This window comes from Phocoena phocoena, chromosome 11 (assembly GCF_963924675.1).
Source record: "Phocoena phocoena chromosome 11, mPhoPho1.1, whole genome shotgun sequence".
NCBI lineage: Eukaryota > Metazoa > Chordata > Mammalia > Artiodactyla > Phocoenidae > Phocoena > Phocoena phocoena.
Genome location: NC_089229.1, coordinates 59224443 through 59242648, shown reverse-complemented (window position 1 = coordinate 59242648; position 18206 = coordinate 59224443). Strand labels below are relative to the sequence as shown.

Here is an 18206-nt window from a genome sequence, read left to right as displayed (position 1 = left end):
TTACGTATTTTATTCCATAGTACCATTTCTCTTAGCGATAACCATCGTCTGGAGGCTTTGGGGTAGAGAAATGGCACAATGAAGGGTTTTTACCATTAGGGAGTGTGCCCTGGGGGCTAGAAGACAAGGTTCAGATCCCAGTTCCGTCCACTAACTGCTTGTTTGACTTTGGGAAAATGCCTTAATTTTTCAGAAATTAGGTTTCCTCTTTGGAAGGTGAAGGGAGACTTGGGCTAAATTGATCCTGAAGTTCTTCCTAAGGTTAACACTTAGGATTTAAGGGGGACATCTCACTCAAGGTTTTCTTTCTGACCACGGACAAGTCAGTGTGGAAGCAGTGTTATCATAGGGACGTGCTGCCACCACATGGTATTTTCGGTTGTCCGCATTCACTCGTTTCGAAAATTTCTGATTTGATATTACATTTTAATACTGGTTTCTCCTAAAGGAATACAGATATTTGCTTAGCATTTGGAAGCTTTGGGATGCAATACTCTACAGCTGAGCTTGTTTCTACTGACTGACCCTATAAGTAATCACGTACCACATCTATACACATAATTTTTTTGATGAAAAAGATGAATCCATTTTATGAAGTTATGAGATTTAAAGTCAGTTATTTCTTAAACTTAGAATAAAAGGTATTTCTGTCATACACATAAGCCAATTTTTTCCTGAGTAGTTTTTAGAAAATACATTGTTCAGTACCATGCACACATGTCCCATTATATAGAGAGCTTTGCTAGCACAGCGCCTTACTGCTAGTGAGCACTCAATCAGGATTTATTGTATGCACAATAATGAACAGTTTCAGTATGTACCTCTTTTATGTTGTCATAGGTACTTTACAAATATTGCTTTAAAAATATAGGTACTAAAGTATAGATCTAAGCACTTTGGAAATATTTGGAAATGTATATGCTCGTATCACTTTTGTATTGTACCTCTCTTCTTCAAAGTCTAATGAAGCTGAAGTGGAGCTCTGGAGAAGATAGAACGGTGTAGCTGTTCTTTCAAGTCTGGGGCTTGATCCTTGGAGCCCCGATTCCCATTCAGAGGAAAAGACACCTCTGATGTTTTGCTCTGTATAAAGTCACTGTGTCTTAAAAAAACATGCATCTTGAGCAAAATTCACTGTTTTTAGTCAACAGCAATTGGTTGATATGTGTGGGGAGATTTTTGAGTTTGGAAGAGCTGCTGGCCACTTAATGGTTCATCTAAGCATGTGGTGAAATCACTCTTCCAAACTATAACACAAAAGGAGAAGTAAGCGGTAAGCTGGAGTGTAAGATTAGGTCAGCAGGTAGAATTTGGGACTGGCTGATGTCAACTTATTCTGACCAGTATCACATGTGGGTTAGCAGCTAGAGAGAAAGGAAAAAAGTGATTTCATGTGTCGTTCAAGGACCAGGGAGTCAGGACAGAAAGTAAGCCTGTGCTCATTACTTTTTGCTGAGACAACCTCTCATTATCTCTATTTCAATTTTTAAAACAACTAAAATACTTCACTGCTGTGGAAAGTACTGAAAAGTGTAATATATGGCCATCTAGGAACTTCCTCAATTTAGCAAATTTAACATTTTCTGTTTCTGCTTCAAAGCTCTCTGGGTTTTTGGGTTTTTTTGGGGGGGGGGTTGTTTGTGGTTTTTTTTGCGGTACGTGGGCCTCTCACTGTTGTGGCCTCTCGCGTTGCGGAGCACAGGCTCCAGACGCGCAGGCTCAGCGGCCATGGCTCACGGTCCTAGCCACTCCACAGCATGTGGGATCTTCCCGGACCGCGGCACGAACCCGTGTCCCCTGCAACGGCAGGCGGACTCTCAACCACTGCGCCACCGGGGAAGCCCCACATGTAGATGTATTTCTGATGTATTTATGGGGAGGAAGGTGATCTCCACATCTTACTCCTCTGCCATCTTGAAGGTCCCTCAGGTATCTTTATGTTAATGAGCTATCCTAGAATCTCTGTGAAAACAAAGCTGGATTTATAGTGATTTAACAAGTGTACACCTCTTAAATTAATTAATAGATCTTCATAAACCTTTAAGGAGGCATTACCAAGCAATCTTGAAGTATTTCTGTTCAAAAATTATTTCAATGAGCACCTAGAAGGCAGCCAAGAACATTTTCTATATGATTAAAATACATTTTTCTTGAATTTCAAAATGTGCTGTGCCACGAGTGAAATATTATCAAGATGAAAGTAAAGCCTGATAATTCATATTTCATTGCTTTAAGAAAGATCATGGTTAAATCAGACTGGTAATATGATAACTGATGTTTAAAATAGTACTAATGATGTATATTGCATGATCTCTTTTTTTCTCTCTTGTTCCACTTCTTAGAATTCAAAATTATAAAAATCCTCCATTGTCTCTATTTTTATTATTTCTTGCCTAATATGGACTCTTTATAATTCTATGAACAGAGGTGAATCTTTTCTTAGTTTATATTCTATACTTTTGTACAAAAGCAATATAAATGATATTACTCTATTATATTATCCTAGGTTAGGTTATCCTTGAAATATTAATGTTACTTTTATTGATATAGCATCAAAAAAGTAACATTTGACTTGGCTTAAGAACAAAATTTCTTCTCCTTCTCCATCTTCTGCTCCTTCTTCTTCCTCTTCTCCTCCTCCTCCTTTTTAAATAGACGCAAAGTGCAAGGCCTATTAATCTTGTGTCTCTTTGCAGAAAGAAGTTTTGTGAAATGATTTTAGCATGTTTCAGAAGTGCTTTCTATTCTAAATCTTCTTTTCCTGATTGCAAACCAACACATGATGGCTGAAACTGCTCCCTTCAGCTTTATGCCTAAAAACAGTCATTCTATTAGTTCTAGAATAAAAGATAATTGTCTTCATGTATGTTAACCTGTAAACTTAATTCATTCCCTCATCCTCTAATAAAACCAAATTGCTATACAATTATTTGAACGGATTTCAAATATGTAGTAGAGCAGTGGAGTGAGGATGGAGACTGAGAATAGTATTATTATTTTGTTTCCCCCTTGATTTGAATTTATATGAATTAACTTTATGTCATTTTGGGGGGGGGGGCATGCGCAGTGCGTGGCCTGTGAGATCTTAGTTCCCCGACCAGGGATCAAACCCAGGCTCTCGGTAGTGAAAGCGTGGAGTCTTAACCACTGGACTGCCAGGGAATTCCCTCATGTCCTTTTTTGAGAGTTATTGGGAGAAACAAGTGAAAGAAGCAGAGAAGATCATGAAGGCTTTAGGATCCAAGGGATTTTTGCAGACCAGAGAAAAACAAAAAATAAAAGCTCTTACAATTGAGGGAATTTTGAGAGTCAAAAAGAAACTCATCGGGGCTTCCCTGGTGGCGCAGTGGTTGAGAGTCCGCCTGCCGATGCAGGGGACACGGGTTCGTGCCCCGGTCTGGGAAGATCCCACATGCCGCGGAGCGGCTGCGCCCATGAGCCATGGCCGCTGAGCCTGCACGTCCGGAGCCTGTTGCTCCACAACGGGAGAGGCCACAACAGTGAGAGGCCCGCGTACCGCAAAAAAAAAAAAAAAAAAAGAAACTCATCATACTCTCTAATTTTGATTGTTACTATATCATTCATTTTAATTTGGTAAAGACATTTTGTGGATCGTTTGCTGGTTTTTCTTATCCATACCACTCTCTGGAAGGATAAATGACATTTGGTTTAAATGTCATCTATAAGAAAAGATGTGTAAGATTATCCTTAATAGCTAGACGACTTAATTGACAATGAATGTGTTGTCTCATAGAGAAATAATAGAAATATTTCAAATTAACCAAAGTTGCCTTGGTTACTCAACAGGTCACCCAAATGCAAACAGATTAATTTGGATGCTCCTGGGAAATCAATATTTATTTGTTCTTAAAACTACTGAGCTCTAACCATCATATTAAGAGTTCAGTAGGGGCTTCCCTGGTGGCACAGTGGTTAAGAATCCGCCTGCCAATGCAGGGGTCACGGGTTCGAGCCCTGATCTGGGAAGATCCCACATGCCGCGGGGCAACTGGGCCCGTGAGCCACAACTACTGAGCCTCCGCGTCTGGAGCCTGTGCTCCACAACAAGAGAGGCCGCGATAGTAAGAGGCCCACGTACAGCGATGAAGAGTGGCACCCGCTCACCGCAACTAGAGAAAGCCCTCGCACAGTAAACGAAGACCCAACACAGCCAAAAATAAATAAATTTTAAAAAAAAATAAATAAATAAAAGAGTTCAGTAAAATTTGCTTTCTAATCTAATATACTCTTTTACACAGTTAACATTTTTGATTGGTTCCTTATAATGAAACTTCAATTTTTTTTCTCTTATTTAGAAAAGTTTGAGATGACATGGATGTCTTGACAGATTTATGTAGAGAAAACTAGGATCAATAAACATCACAGGGGCTTCCCTCGTGGCGCAGTGAAAGTCCACCTGCCGATGCAGGGGACACGGGTTTGTGCCCCGGTCCGGGAAGATCCCACATGCCGCGGAGCGGCTAGGCCCGTGAGGCATGGCCGCTGAGCCTGCACGTCCGGAGCCTGTGCTCCGCAACGGGAGAGGCCACAACAGTGAGAGACCCGCATACCGCAAAAAAAATAATAAATTAAATAAATAAATAAACGTCACAGGATAAAAAATATAAAGGTATCACTCTCATTTTGTTTTTGCACTTAAATAAAATTAGACTAGTTCCAGAAGTTGAAGACTGATTTAATTTTAAAAGATCTCTAAGTATGACAGTTAGTTGTTTAGTAATGTACTTGCAGTTGTAAGAGCTCTTTTTGGTAGAAAGTTCATATTATCTTGGAATGTACTTTTAGCTTCCTTTTCCTTCATTTATTTTTTATTACTGAATTGAAGCAAAGTATTACAGATAAAGCTGAATATTAAATGATAAATTGAAATTTAAGGAAGTGTCCTTTTCTTAGTACAAGTTTATCAGATTTTAATATTTTTAAATCACAGATGACATCTCACAAAACATCTCATTTGACAAGGTAGAGAGATATAAATAAGTGTCAAGTTATGTTGTGTTGTAATTAACCCTAGACTTGAATTCAAAATATTTCATCTTGAGTCCAAACTCCATTTTTAACCAGGTGTGTTACCTCAGGCAAGTCAAACTATCTCTAATTTTCCTTTGGCCATATGTGTAAGCTTAATGGAATAATGGATATGAAAGTATTATGTCAACTATAAAGTCTTTTTATTTATTTATTTTAAAATTTTTATTTATTTATTTTTGGCTGCATTGGGTCTTCAATGCTGTGCATGGGCTTTCTTTACTTGCGGCAAGTGGGGGCTACTCTCCTTTGCGGTGCGCAGGCTTCTTATTGCGGTGGCTTCTCTTGTTGCAGAGCATGGGCTCTAGGCACACGGGCTTCAGTAGCTGCGGCACGAGGGCTTCAGTAGTTGTGGCTCATGGGCTCTAGAGTGCAGGCTCAGTAGTTGTAGCTCGCTGGCTCTAGAGTGCAGGCTCAGTAGTTGTAGCTCGCTGGCTCTAGAGTGTAGGCTCAGTAGTCGCAGCACACAGACTTAGTCGCTCTGTGGCATGTGGGATCTTCCCAGCCCAGGGCTCGAACTAGTGTTTCCTGAACCAGCAGGCGGATTCTTAACCACTGCGCCACCAGGGAAGCCCCTAGAAAGTCTTCTTAAATGTGAAGTGTTATTTGTGAGAGTAGAGAAAGAGCAGAAACTTTACTTGTGTGACTTTCTCTTATGCCTTTAAGCAGAAGTTTGCCATGGATGATAAGGGAGGAGACAACCATTCAGAAGTGACTGACTTCATTCTTGCAGCATCAGGGTCCGTCCAGAGCTCCACAGTCTCCTCTTCCTGCTATTCCTGATTGTTTATGGGATGGTCCCTCTGGGAAACCTTAGTATGATTGGCACCATTGTGACTGATCCCCGGCTAAACACACCAATGTATTTCTTCCTAGGCAATCTCTCCATCACTGACCTCTCCTACTCCACTGTTATTGTACCCAGAGCCATGGTCAACATCCTGTCTCAGAAAAAGACCATATCCTTTGCAGGTTGTGTGGCTCAGCTGTTTCTTTATGCACTTTTCATGGTGACAGAGGCCTTTGTCTTGGCAGCCATGGCCTATGACCACTTCATTGCCATCTGCAACCTGCTCCTCTATACTGTCCGCATGTCAAGAAGTCTCTGTATCCAGTTGGTGGCTGGTTCTTATCTCCGTGGCTGGGTCTGTTCCATTCTTCAAATCAGTGTAACATTCTCAATGTCTTTCTGTGCCTCTTGAGTCATTGATCACTTCTACTATGATTCAAGCCCAATTGAGAAGATCTCCTGTTCCAATGTCTTTATCAATAAGATGGTGTCACTTGGTTTGGCTATCCTCTTTATTTGTCCACAATAGTTGTCACTGTAGTATCTTACATGATATTGTGTCCACAGTTTTAAAGATCTGCTCCAGCAAAGGAAGGAAGAAAGGCTTCTCCACTTGCAGCTCCCATCTGGGAGTTGTAAGTTTGCTCTATGGGACTGTCTCCTTTGTCTACCTCACACCGCCAAATAACCCAGAACTTCATAAAGCGGCTTCAATATATTACATTTTATTCACACCTATGCTGAACCCTTTACTCTACTCTCTAAGAAATAAGGATGTTAAAGATGCCATGAGAAAAGTCGTATGGAAGAAAAAAGTTTTACTCTAAATATACTTCCACTCGACTGTTTCTTGCATCATTTGATTTTTGTCCTCTGAATCTCCTAGACTTATGCATTTAAAGCTCAGGTTTTAAAAAGAATAAAAGCAAAACCAAAAACCCTATCTGTTTTATTCAACAGCATTAATAATATCCTATAAAGAATGCTACAAATTCACTTTTCACTATTTACTTTTCATTTTTCCTCAAGGCAAAGTTAAATCTGAAAGTTCTGGACACCCATGAAAATTTGCTGTATTTCTAAAGAGATATATTTCTCACTCTCCAGGTAATAATATGCATGTAAATGGAGAAGTATAAAATTGTACTGTTTCTCTTCCCTGTATGCCTAAGTAAAATTTAGAAAATACCTAGTATAACGATTCACTTGGAACCTGTGTGACCCAACTTGTTTATATGCAAATGACAGAATAAACGCTAGTGTTGTGTTGTGTTTTTGATGTCATGTCAAAGGTGTGAGGACACGTGTATATGATGAAGAGGGAAAGGAAAGATGAAATAACCACTGATCTTTGTGGAATTAAAGGGGCCAAATAAGAAGAAACATGAGAAGACTGCAATGATTTGGTTTAAATTATGACATTTTTAAATTATGACATTTTGGTTTTCCTTGAATGGCACAGTCTTCTTACTTTGCTCTCATATGATGAGAACATTTTATGATATTTATGATGTTTTACAGCTCATGCCCTCTATCTTTTGGGTAATACAAATTATTGGTAGTGAGTGTGCAATTAAGGAAAGCACTGTGTTGAAATAAAGTCAGTTTGAAAATCTCAGTTAAAAATATCACAATCCCGGGCTTCCCTGGTGGCGCAGTGGTTGAGAGTCCGCCTGCCGATGCAGGGGACACGGGTCCGTGCCCCGGTTCGGGAGGATCCCACATGCCGCGGAGCGGCTGGGCCTGTGAGCCATGGCCGTTGAGCCTGTGCTCCGCAACGGGAGAGGCCACAACAGTGAGAGGCCCGCGTACCGCAAAAAAAAAAAAAAAATCACAATCCTTTACAATAACCTCTATGGATAGCTGGATTATATGTAAATGTACATACATATTTGTGTGCATGCATGTGTGTGTTTGTCTATGTATGAGTGTGTTTGGGTTATTTGAATATGGGGTAATTTTAAAATGTGATTAGTCCTAAATATCAGATGTCAGTTGAGAAGGGAAGGGTGGTTAAAGCAGCATCCCACAGATCTGATAGGTATTAAGGGGAGCCAAGTTCTAGAGAAAGTCGTGCCAGAGTTATCATCTTTATAGTTGATATAAGTAATGCTTTAGTTAAACAATTACAATGTCTAAGTCAGGACAACATTAAATTCTAGACAAGAACTAAGCCTAAGAAATAAAATATAATTACCAGTTTTGTCCGTCTTCTTGGCATTGTGAAAACCTAAAATATGGATCTTTGATTAGGTCTTCTATTTTTCTGTTTTTGTTTAGATAGCAAAGCCTCCTATGATGAATGCACAACTGCATACATCTTTATGGGTTAATGTTTATTAGCATAAGAGGTTTGAGAAATAAATATTCTTATTGAATAAAGAGAGAAGCTAAGTGACAATAAATCAAGGTTATATTTATCTCCTTCTCCCTAAACCTGTGGATCTACCATTTTTCTTGGTGCTCAGATTCTACCATTTTTCTTGATATTCAGAAAAATGTCATTTGAGGGTAGAATACGAATCCAAATCAGCTTGGGAAACTGAGCTTTGGCATTGATTATTGTAAGTCTGGAAATACTCTTTTTAGGTTTAGGTTTTACTTATTTCCATTGCATGTCTATTACCCTTAGAATGTCACTCTTTGATGTATCTAACAAGTGTGGGTTATGAAGGACTATTGGGAAAAGACAATCAAATATTGAATAAGAATATAGCCTAGATTAATTTGCTTTAGTTTTTAGCCTGGTGGGTTATATTTCCTGTTTTGTAGCCATAACAGATTACAGTTTTCCTGTGTATAACCTCAAAAGTGGCATTGCTTAAATCATTCCAAATGTTGGAAGAAATCCGGGAAAGCTGAAAATCAAGGCAGATTGCTTTCAAACGTGTTAAATTAAGCTCTCTTACTTTCTTTTAATTGTCATAAACGTTTTTCTTGGTAAATTTTTTTCTGGGTTCACAGGCCTTATATGAAAAGTAGTGCCTAATTTATACCTCTCTTGTTACATGTGCCATCAAGATTCCATCAGAACAACCCAGTGTCTTACCAAACTTTCGTTGGCTTTTATTGACAAAGTGTGTTCTTTTTCAATGATGCACGGATTGCTTACAAAATGTTGTCACATTCCAAGGGAGTCTGAGGATTGTATTCTGCATCATGTACATCATACGTCGTTACTTTGAGAGGACTTGAAAACTGTATCCACATGGAGAAGTGTTTCAATAGGGATGTGATCTTGAGAGGCTGAAGATTGCATTAGACGTCTCAAACAATTTGTTTGTACTGCATTGTCTCATCTTCCCTGGTTACAGATTTTTGGACATGCATGTATATTAATTGTCCTATAACATCATGTGCTGTATTTTGTCTTTAATTTTTTTGATTGTTAATGTTTACCTAATGTTTAGTGTATTGATGCAGAAATTTGGTGAGGGCGTTTATACTAATATTTTCTATTGCCAGGATACTAAGATTCTCTGACTCACGTAATTGCAAATGATAATTCAAAAATTCACAAATGTAAGTTAAAATTAGTAAATTAAACATCTGTTGGACAAACACCCAAAGCTTGCCCCATTTGTGTTTCCTTAGGATAATTTTAACTCTTATTATGAGATTTAAATTGTTGTGGTGATTGGAATAGCTGAACTGATTAGATATTGCAGAAATGTTGAAATTTGAATATGTATTGGACTGTTATTCTTACTCTTGTGAAGTATGAGATGTCACTTTATCCTATCCCATAATATCAGTATAAGTCATAAAATCAATAAAAAATTTTGAGTGTGCATAAGCTATTATATAAGTGATCTCAGTGAGTACAAAGCTACTTACTGTTAAGGGCTGGAGAGGGAGGGAGGGGAAAAAGAGAGAAAGGATGGGATAAGAAAAAAGCAAGGTATCCTGGAACTGAAAAGAGAGTCCATTTCAACATCATTTCTTTCTTTTTTTTTTTTAACATCATTTCTTTTTTCTTTTCTTTTTTTTTTTTAGTTGAAGAACAGATTTTCTTTTCCTTTCTTTAAAATTCTTTTTCAAATTCTTTTCCCATTTAGGTTGTTATATAATATTGAGCAGAGTTCCTTGTGCTATACAGTAGGTCCTTGTTGGTTATCCATTTTCAATATAGCAGTGTGTACATGACAATCCCAAACTCCCTAACTATCCCTCCCTACCACCATTCCCCACTGGTAACCATAAGTTCGTTCGCTAAGTTTGTGAGTTTGTTTCTGTTTTGTGAATAAGATCATTTGTATCCTTTTTTTTTTTAAAGATTCCATATATAAGTGATATCTCATGCAACTTAATATCATCAAAACAAACAACCCAATCAAAAAAATGGGCAGAAGACCTAAATAGACATTTCTCCAAAGAAGACATACAGATGGTCAACATCATTTCTTAATTATTCTAATTTGTAAAAATAAAAGACAAACCCCCCCAAAAAAAAGACAAACCTCCCAAAAAACTTTAATCAAAGACTAATTTTTATATTTCTTACTTTTACAGAATATGACTTCTAGATTTTAAAAATAGTTTCTTCTTTCCTTATCAACTTGTAAACAATCATTCATTTATTCACATTGTTTGGCACTGTGATGATGGGTATCAGTTTCCTCAATTTCATGTCTTATAGTTAGGTTTCTTTAGTGGCAACCCACATAACTGAACTTTGGATGACTTAAGCAAAAGATGAATAATTAGATATATAAAATTTTCCTTTGCTCTGGTGGCACATACACAATGATAAGGCTGGAGAAAGTGAGTCCCTAGGCAGCATTCTAGGAAGTTAGAGAGTGAAAAATAGACAAAGAACCTTCAAATAGGATCCAATAGTGTGACGTTGTCAAACGTCACACTATTAAAAATATTTACTTCAAGAAATTTCAGGCTCTTTGTCCCTCTGCTGGATAGTTCTGAGACAGGGTCTAAATAGCTCTAAAAGTCCACAAAATGTTTGGGCATGTACTTTTCTTCAGTGTTTGGTCACCCAAAAATTAGACACACATATTTAAAGAAGGTTTGTTGGAAGGATTTCAGTTCATATCTTACTCAAGAGTATCCAGCCTTCTCTTCATTCCAGTGACTCTTTGTGAACCAACTCAGGTGTATGAATTGGGAGATGGGTATGATCTGAATCATGGTGGCTCAAGTCAGCTTTCTGTTGACTGGAGAGAGCTAATCTTTCTTTCTCTCTCTCTCTCTCTCTCTCTCTCAGAAGAGTGTCCACTTTCTTTATTCCTAGATACTTCATGATTACCTAACCTTAAGTGGAGATTACTATACCACATCCATCCTTTGGACTAATAAACCAGAGTTGCTACTATTATGTTAACCAAATCTTCCTTTGCTCTGTCAGTCAGAGGCCACAGTTTGAACTCTCTCATTCCTCTATTCTCACTGATATCAGGAAGGCCATTTTTAAGTTTAATGTCTGCCACCAACATCCTTAGAGAGAAGCATCCCAGCTGCTTTGAAAGTTGCTGGCTGTTTGCTTTGTCACTGGTGAAGGGAAGGTTTTCTGACACCTCAGGGGCATCTAACCAGGATATATGAGACAAGAACTTCTATGGTTAATCCTCCTTGGCACTGCTATCTCCTGAAGATATTGAATTTCTTTTTCTACACTTTTCCCAAAGTGTTCTAGGGTCTTAACTTCCTTTAGAGATATCCAGTATTAGTTAATGAATTGTATTCATCAACCCAACCAACTATTAGACTTTGACATATTTACCTGAGCTAGCACACTAATTGTCAAAGCTTTGGTAAGTAAGAATTCTGCCCAGTATCTCCCTCCCCCTCAAGTAAAAGAGCCCTAAAAATTCATTCACACCAAAACACTTTTGCTAATATGTATCCAAAAAACACTCATAATTTTAAGCCAGTCTTCCACAAATTCTGCATCTGCCTTGGAGCAGTATTCATGTCTCAGCATGCTGGGTTCTGGTGATAATAATCAAGCTCATAAAATGAAAATGAGGAGTGGAATGAAAGGGGAATTAGCTTCTTCCTTCAAGGGAACTTCCCCAGCTAAAGGAGTAGCAGCATCTTAAAGTGAGCAGGGAATAACTCTGTCAGGGAGGTAGGTCTGCTTTCTTGTGCAAAGGTGGTTGTGGCAGAGATTCCAAAATGTCAGAATTTTGAAACGTTTTAAGTAATGTTACAAACCTAGGAATCCTCAGTTAATTGTATGAGAGATATTGAAGGAATGAATCAACATACTTTGTGTTCAGCAAACCAAAATATGTACACTCTGGGTTTAGTTTTCTGCAACTTCATATCTGCAGCTGTAAAATATAGATGATTTTGTTATGGTGACAAGTTCCCTATCTAAAGAGAATTTAAGAATCTGACCTCAATTTTTGCTTTAATTTGTCAGAAGTACTCACAGCATGTTGCAGTCTTTGAATCACCCTTGCCATAATTACATCTCATAAAGGTAACTCTACTGGTCCATCAGATTCTTGCTTTCAGTGGGTATATGATTCCATTTAACTGTGTGGTAAGTTATAGACATTTTTGCCACAAATTATGCGAACAGCTAGGTTCTATTCTTAATATAAAATAAAGTTTCTTTTTCTTATATCGTATTTTTGGCCAGATAAGCAATTAGGTCCAAACCCTAGTTTTCCCTGAAGCAATTACATCCATGCATTCCCTGGAACTGATTTTGAATATCTGTTTAAAGTTTTGGATACAAGTAATAGAAACTTAATTAAGTAACCTAGGCAAAAAGTTATTTATTACAAGGGTAAGAGTATTGGTTAACACACAGAATTGATAGGAAGGCAGAAGTTTCATGTTTAAAACAGGGTAAGACCAAATACATTGCAGAGAATGAAGAAACAAGGTGTATAGGAATGGTCTGGCAGGGATCCATCTGAAAAAAAGTGTCAAAAGTTGGAAACATAAACTTCAAGTAATATCATTCTCTGAGTCACGCTGCTAAAACTTCAAATTCCAGTAAGGAAGCATTCTATTGGCCTTTCTTTGGTATGGGCCTGTTTGCCAAGGGAAGATAAGACACCTAAATTGAGTGCAGTAGACTGTATCAAAATGGAATTTCCTAATGCCCCCAAAATAAATTAAGTGTTATTAAGGAAGGGGAAATGGAAACCAGAGAGCAAAAAAGCAATACATAGCCACTATACAGTTTGTATTTCATGAAACAGTTCATGAAAAAGAGACAAGATTTTTAACATATATATATTCATTCTTTTTCGGATTCTTTTCCATTATAGGTTATTACAAGATACTGAGTACAGTTCCCTGTGCTATACAGTAGGTCCTTGTTGTTTACCTATTTTATATATAGCAGTGTGTATATGTTAATCCCAAACTCCTAATTTATCTCTCCCCTGCTCCCCACCACTATCCCCTTTGGTAACCGTAAGTTTGTTTTCTATGTCTGTGAATCTGTTTCTGTTTTGTAAATAAGTTCATTTGTATCATTTTTTTAGATTCCACATATAAGTGATATCATATGATATTTGTCTTTGTCTGACTTACTTCACTTAATGTGATAATCTCTAGGTCCATCCATGCTGCTGTAAATGGCATTATTTCATTCTTTTTTATGGCTGAGTAATATTCTGGTTTTTTGTGCTTTTTTTTTGTTTTCTCTGTGTGTGTGTGTGTGCGTGTGTGTATACACATACCACATCTTTATCCATTCATCAGTTGATGGACATTTAAGGTGTTTCCATGTCTTGGCTATTGTAAATAGTGCTGCTGTGAGCATTGGGGTGCATGTACCTTTTCGAATTAGAGTTTTCTCTGGATATATGCCCAGGAGTGGGATTGCTCGATCATATGGTAACTCTGTTTTTAGTTTTTAAAGGAATCTCCATACTGTTTTCCATAGAGGCTGCACCAAATTCCATTACCACCAACAGTGTAGGAGGCTTCCCTTTTCTCCACACGCTCTCCAGCATTTATTGTTTGCGGATTTTTAATGATGGCCATTCTGACTGGTGTGAGATGAAAGTAAGCACCCCCAGCCTTCAAAGCCAAACTTTCTGGAGGCTCATCTCCTCATCTTCCTAGCACAGGAATCCTGTGCTGGGGATCCTGATATGAGCCTCAGACCCCTCCTCGCTCCTTGGGAAGAACCTCGGCAATTGTAATTAATCTCCTGCTTGTAGGTCACCCACCTGTTTGTGGGTCACCCTGGAGAATGGGTCTTGGCTAAACCGAGGCTCTGCCCCTCCTACCCTTCTCGTTGTGGTTTCTTCTTGATACCTTTAGTTGTAGAAGATATTTTCTGGTAAGTTCTGGTTTTACTTATAAATAGCTGTTCTGTAAATAGTTGTAATTTTGATGTGCTCCTGAGAGGAGGTGAGCTCGGAGTCTTCTTATTCTGCCATCTTGGGAATTCTCTGCTCAAATTGCTTCTGCTAATACTGGTATACCCTATTAGGACTCAACAAATGTCTTATTCACTATTATGCCATATTGCACTAGTGCTTTGGTGCAAGGCACTCACTTTACAAGAAGAGAAGTAAGGTGACGCACTCGTACCCATGAAAGTCAACAGAATTATCACGCAGCTAGTCAAACAGAGTCATATGGAATGGTGGAATCACTTATTGAAGACTCAGTTGTTGAACCAACTGGCTGGCAATACTTTACAAAGTTGGGTTATTGTCATCCAGGATATGGTCTGTGCTCTGCATTCAGAACCAACTTATGAAGATGTTTCTTTCCTAATCAGACTATGGTCCAACCACAATGGGTCCAAGTGGGAATGCCAACCACCACTATAAAACCTACTAACCCACTCTCAACATTTTTTCTTCACTGTCTGAGACGTCTGACTTTGCTGAATTAGAATACCTACTACCCAACAGACAGACGATTTTACTAGGGGACACAGCAATTGCTCCTGCCTCCTGGGCATACATTTCACTGAACTACAGGTAAACAAAATGCTTTGTGTTCTTTTGGGTAACTGATACTGATTAGCAAAAGATATTAATAAAAAGGAGAAAAGGAGGAGTATGGTAGTGACCCAGGGAATTTTCCACCATGCCTCCTAATACTAATATTAATGAACAACTACAGCAATTCAACATGACAGGACCACAAGGACTCAGATCCTTCAGCAGTGAGGTTTGCATCACCCCACCAGGTAAACAACTTTTGGACACTGTGGTTATTGTTGAGACCACGGGGAATATGGAAAGAAAAATACCAACTATTGCCTTCAACCAGTTGCGCATGTAAGGACTTTATGAGCCACCATTATTTTCTTCCTTTTTACCTATTCTCCTTCCCTTACTATGTTACAACATGTATTTATGGCAGTTAGCTTAATGACTTAATTTATATCAAATACAAATTAGGATTTTCTTGACTGATATAAAACAGTTTAAAAATAATTTTGAAGTGTATATAATGACTGTTGAGAAATTAATACATGACATCTGGATAAACAGCAGCCACGGCTCACGGGCCCAGCCGCTCCGCAGCATGTGGGATCTTCCCAGACCGGGCCACGAACCCGCGTCCCCTGCATCGGCAGGCGGACTCTCAACCACTGCGCCACCAGGGAAGCCCCCTGGATAAACATCTTTGAATCAATTAAAGTTACAAAGTGAACCTATCTTTAGATATAGTTAATCATTATCTATCCTTTACTTAACCAATTAGGGAGCACTTACTGGGCTTTGCTGCTGTACTCTTTATTATCAATTATTATTGACACAATGTATCTAAAGAATAAATATGGAGAGTTCTGAGTGAAAATGAAATGAACTTTACGGCTAGGAACAAAATTTCCCTATAAGTTATGTTTCATAATATAATATTTCCTTTCATATCTGTTTCTATTTGCCGACCAAAAACTTTGCTGAAATGATAAATTGAAATGCTCCTTTTCAGTGAAGAAATTAAGACTGAAAGATGGTTTTGGTCCCTCCCAAAGGATTCTCACAATAAGAAAACAGCTCTTGTATGTATTTTGACTCCTATTAGGCTTAGGCTCCTTTTTGTTCCCATTTTCTTTCTTTCTTTTCTTCTTTTCTTTTTAAAATCTGGAGTCTCTGTGTTCCTCAGGGACCTTGGCTCTGGAGTCTAGATATCTTAATAACTAATTTATGCTTCTTTCTTTCCCAGGAGGACTATCTCCCAGAAGGTGAGGGAAACCTCAATGCTGTAATTATTTGAAAAATGTGCATTGTTATGTCAAAACCAAAGCCATTATAAATAACCGCTGCTGGTATTTTGGCAGATTATCAGAGACTCCAGATGATTCAGGGCCTCTGCCTGGATATCTAAGACAATCTATTTTCCTTCTTAAAAGCGTTCAAGCACCCAAGAATGCAGGAGAGAGAATATCCTGCAGATTGATTCCTCAGGTTCACTTTGCATAACCACAGAATATAATTCCTGGAAATATTTCAGAGTTAGCCCAGCATCATCTGGAAAATTCACTTGTTTCTCTTTTTACAAAGAATGATAACATTTTCCAGTATCAACTTCTAAAGGAAAGGAGAGTAGTTTATATAGAGCAATAAGGAAAATAAGTTTATTTTCTCTATGGGAAGAATATGAAACTGGGATAATGAACACACCTTTGGAAAGTTTTTTTGGGGGGAAGGGGTTCATTTGATCTTGACATAATGATTTTTCATTACTTGTAGTTGTAACATAGTCATTAATTAACTTTAGGTTTACTCTTTCTAGAATTAATAACAAGACAAAAACATCAGAATTCTGCTGCTTCCTTTTACAGAATATGACAAATTACCCAACAATATAAGGTAAGAGTAAAATTTCAAACGTGAGTTTTTGACAAATAATAAATCACAAACCGACTACTTGTCTATTGGCTACCCTGGGAAAAACTCTCCCTTTTCCAGGCATAAATGGCTTCAGTCATAAACTTATTAATATTGGAATGAGTTTGATAGGAGTAAATCTCAAAAATTCAAATGATCTGTTTCCTTGCCCCTAGGCAAGATTAAGGAAATATAAATAAAATATATGATTTTTCAAAAAAGATTTCACAACTACTTTAGTTTCTTTTCACTGCCTAAGTAGCTTATACTTCCTCAGACTCTAAGTATGATCTTTTTAAAATCTTGCTCCTTTATAAGTATTTGAATATTTAATTTTTGATGGAGTTGGTGCATAACAAAAATGTATCATGAAGACATCATGCCATTTTCCTGGAAGTCATCTTTTTTTAGGCAAAATATTACACTTCTCTCAGATTTCTTTATCAAAGGTGATAGATATCACACAGTGATTAAGAGCATGGATTCTGGAGCCAGGTTTCTTGGCTTCAAGTTCCAATTCTGAGCCTAGTATGTGGCTCTCAACATATATTATTTCCTGGTACCTCATTTTCCTTACTGTAAACTGGGGACTATAATAGTACTCAGCTCACATTATTGTTGTATGTATTAAATGAGCTACTATGAAAGCATTTAGAAAAGTAGCCTATAAAAGGTGCCACATAATGTTTGCTATTATTATTGTTGTCTAAGGAGAGTCATGCATATAAAGCCCTGAGGGGAGAGAAAGAGGGACCCGGAGTTCAAACTCTTGCTTGCGCTGTCTAGTAAATGAACTAATGATGGCTGTGAAGGTTATATCCAGGGTAAATAAGAATTCCATCAACGATTTCTTCATATGTATCTTTTGTTTAGTATCCATTTCTAAAGAAATTCTTCTGTCTAGTCAGTGTAAGGCTTTTTCTTTAAAAACTATGAGCTGTCAGCTGGGGAAATGCAGGGAAATTGAAATTTATGAAAGGGGTTTGGAGGCTCATATGGAGAAATAGCATGCAAATGCTAATAATTTTTGTGCTTGGCTGTGCACAACTTTTTCTTTGTAAGCATATAACTTACATCGGAATCGAAAGTTTGCATTACCCACAAAAAGTAATTGCACCTTGTAAGCAGTCTTAAAATTCAGTCACTTTCTTTGTATCTGCTGGTACTTAAGCCCTCCAAGCTAAGTTTTCCTAAACTAGACTGACTACTGAAGCCCCTAATACCTCTAAACCCAGACACCAAAATTGCTTAAAAATGTCATTTATTGAAATATTTGTGCTCTCTCCCAATCACTGTTTCATGACATTAAATTTATTGCATAAATCACGAATTGGAAATATATACAGAAGTGACACTTGCAAATGTGAAGATTATTTGGATGAAAATGCATGGCATTAGACTCAGAGGAAAAAGCTCTAGTTCCACCATTTGTATGAATTAGGACATAAAACTAACCTTTTGGTTCCTCATCCGTTGCAGTTGGCTTAAATTTAAGTCACTGCAATTTTTAAGGTTAAAATAAATAATGATTTTAGAATAGCTTTGTGAATACTAATACTGTAAGAGATTATTTGTAGCTAGGA

At 37.8% G+C, this 18206-nt stretch overlaps 1 pseudogene; it reads left to right on the top strand.

Moving 5' to 3' along the window:
* The first annotated feature begins 5727 nt into the window (after positions 1-5727).
* On the top strand, positions 5728-6666 carry LOC136131090 (olfactory receptor 9K2-like; annotated as a pseudogene).
* The last annotated feature ends 11540 nt before the right edge of the window (positions 6667-18206 follow it).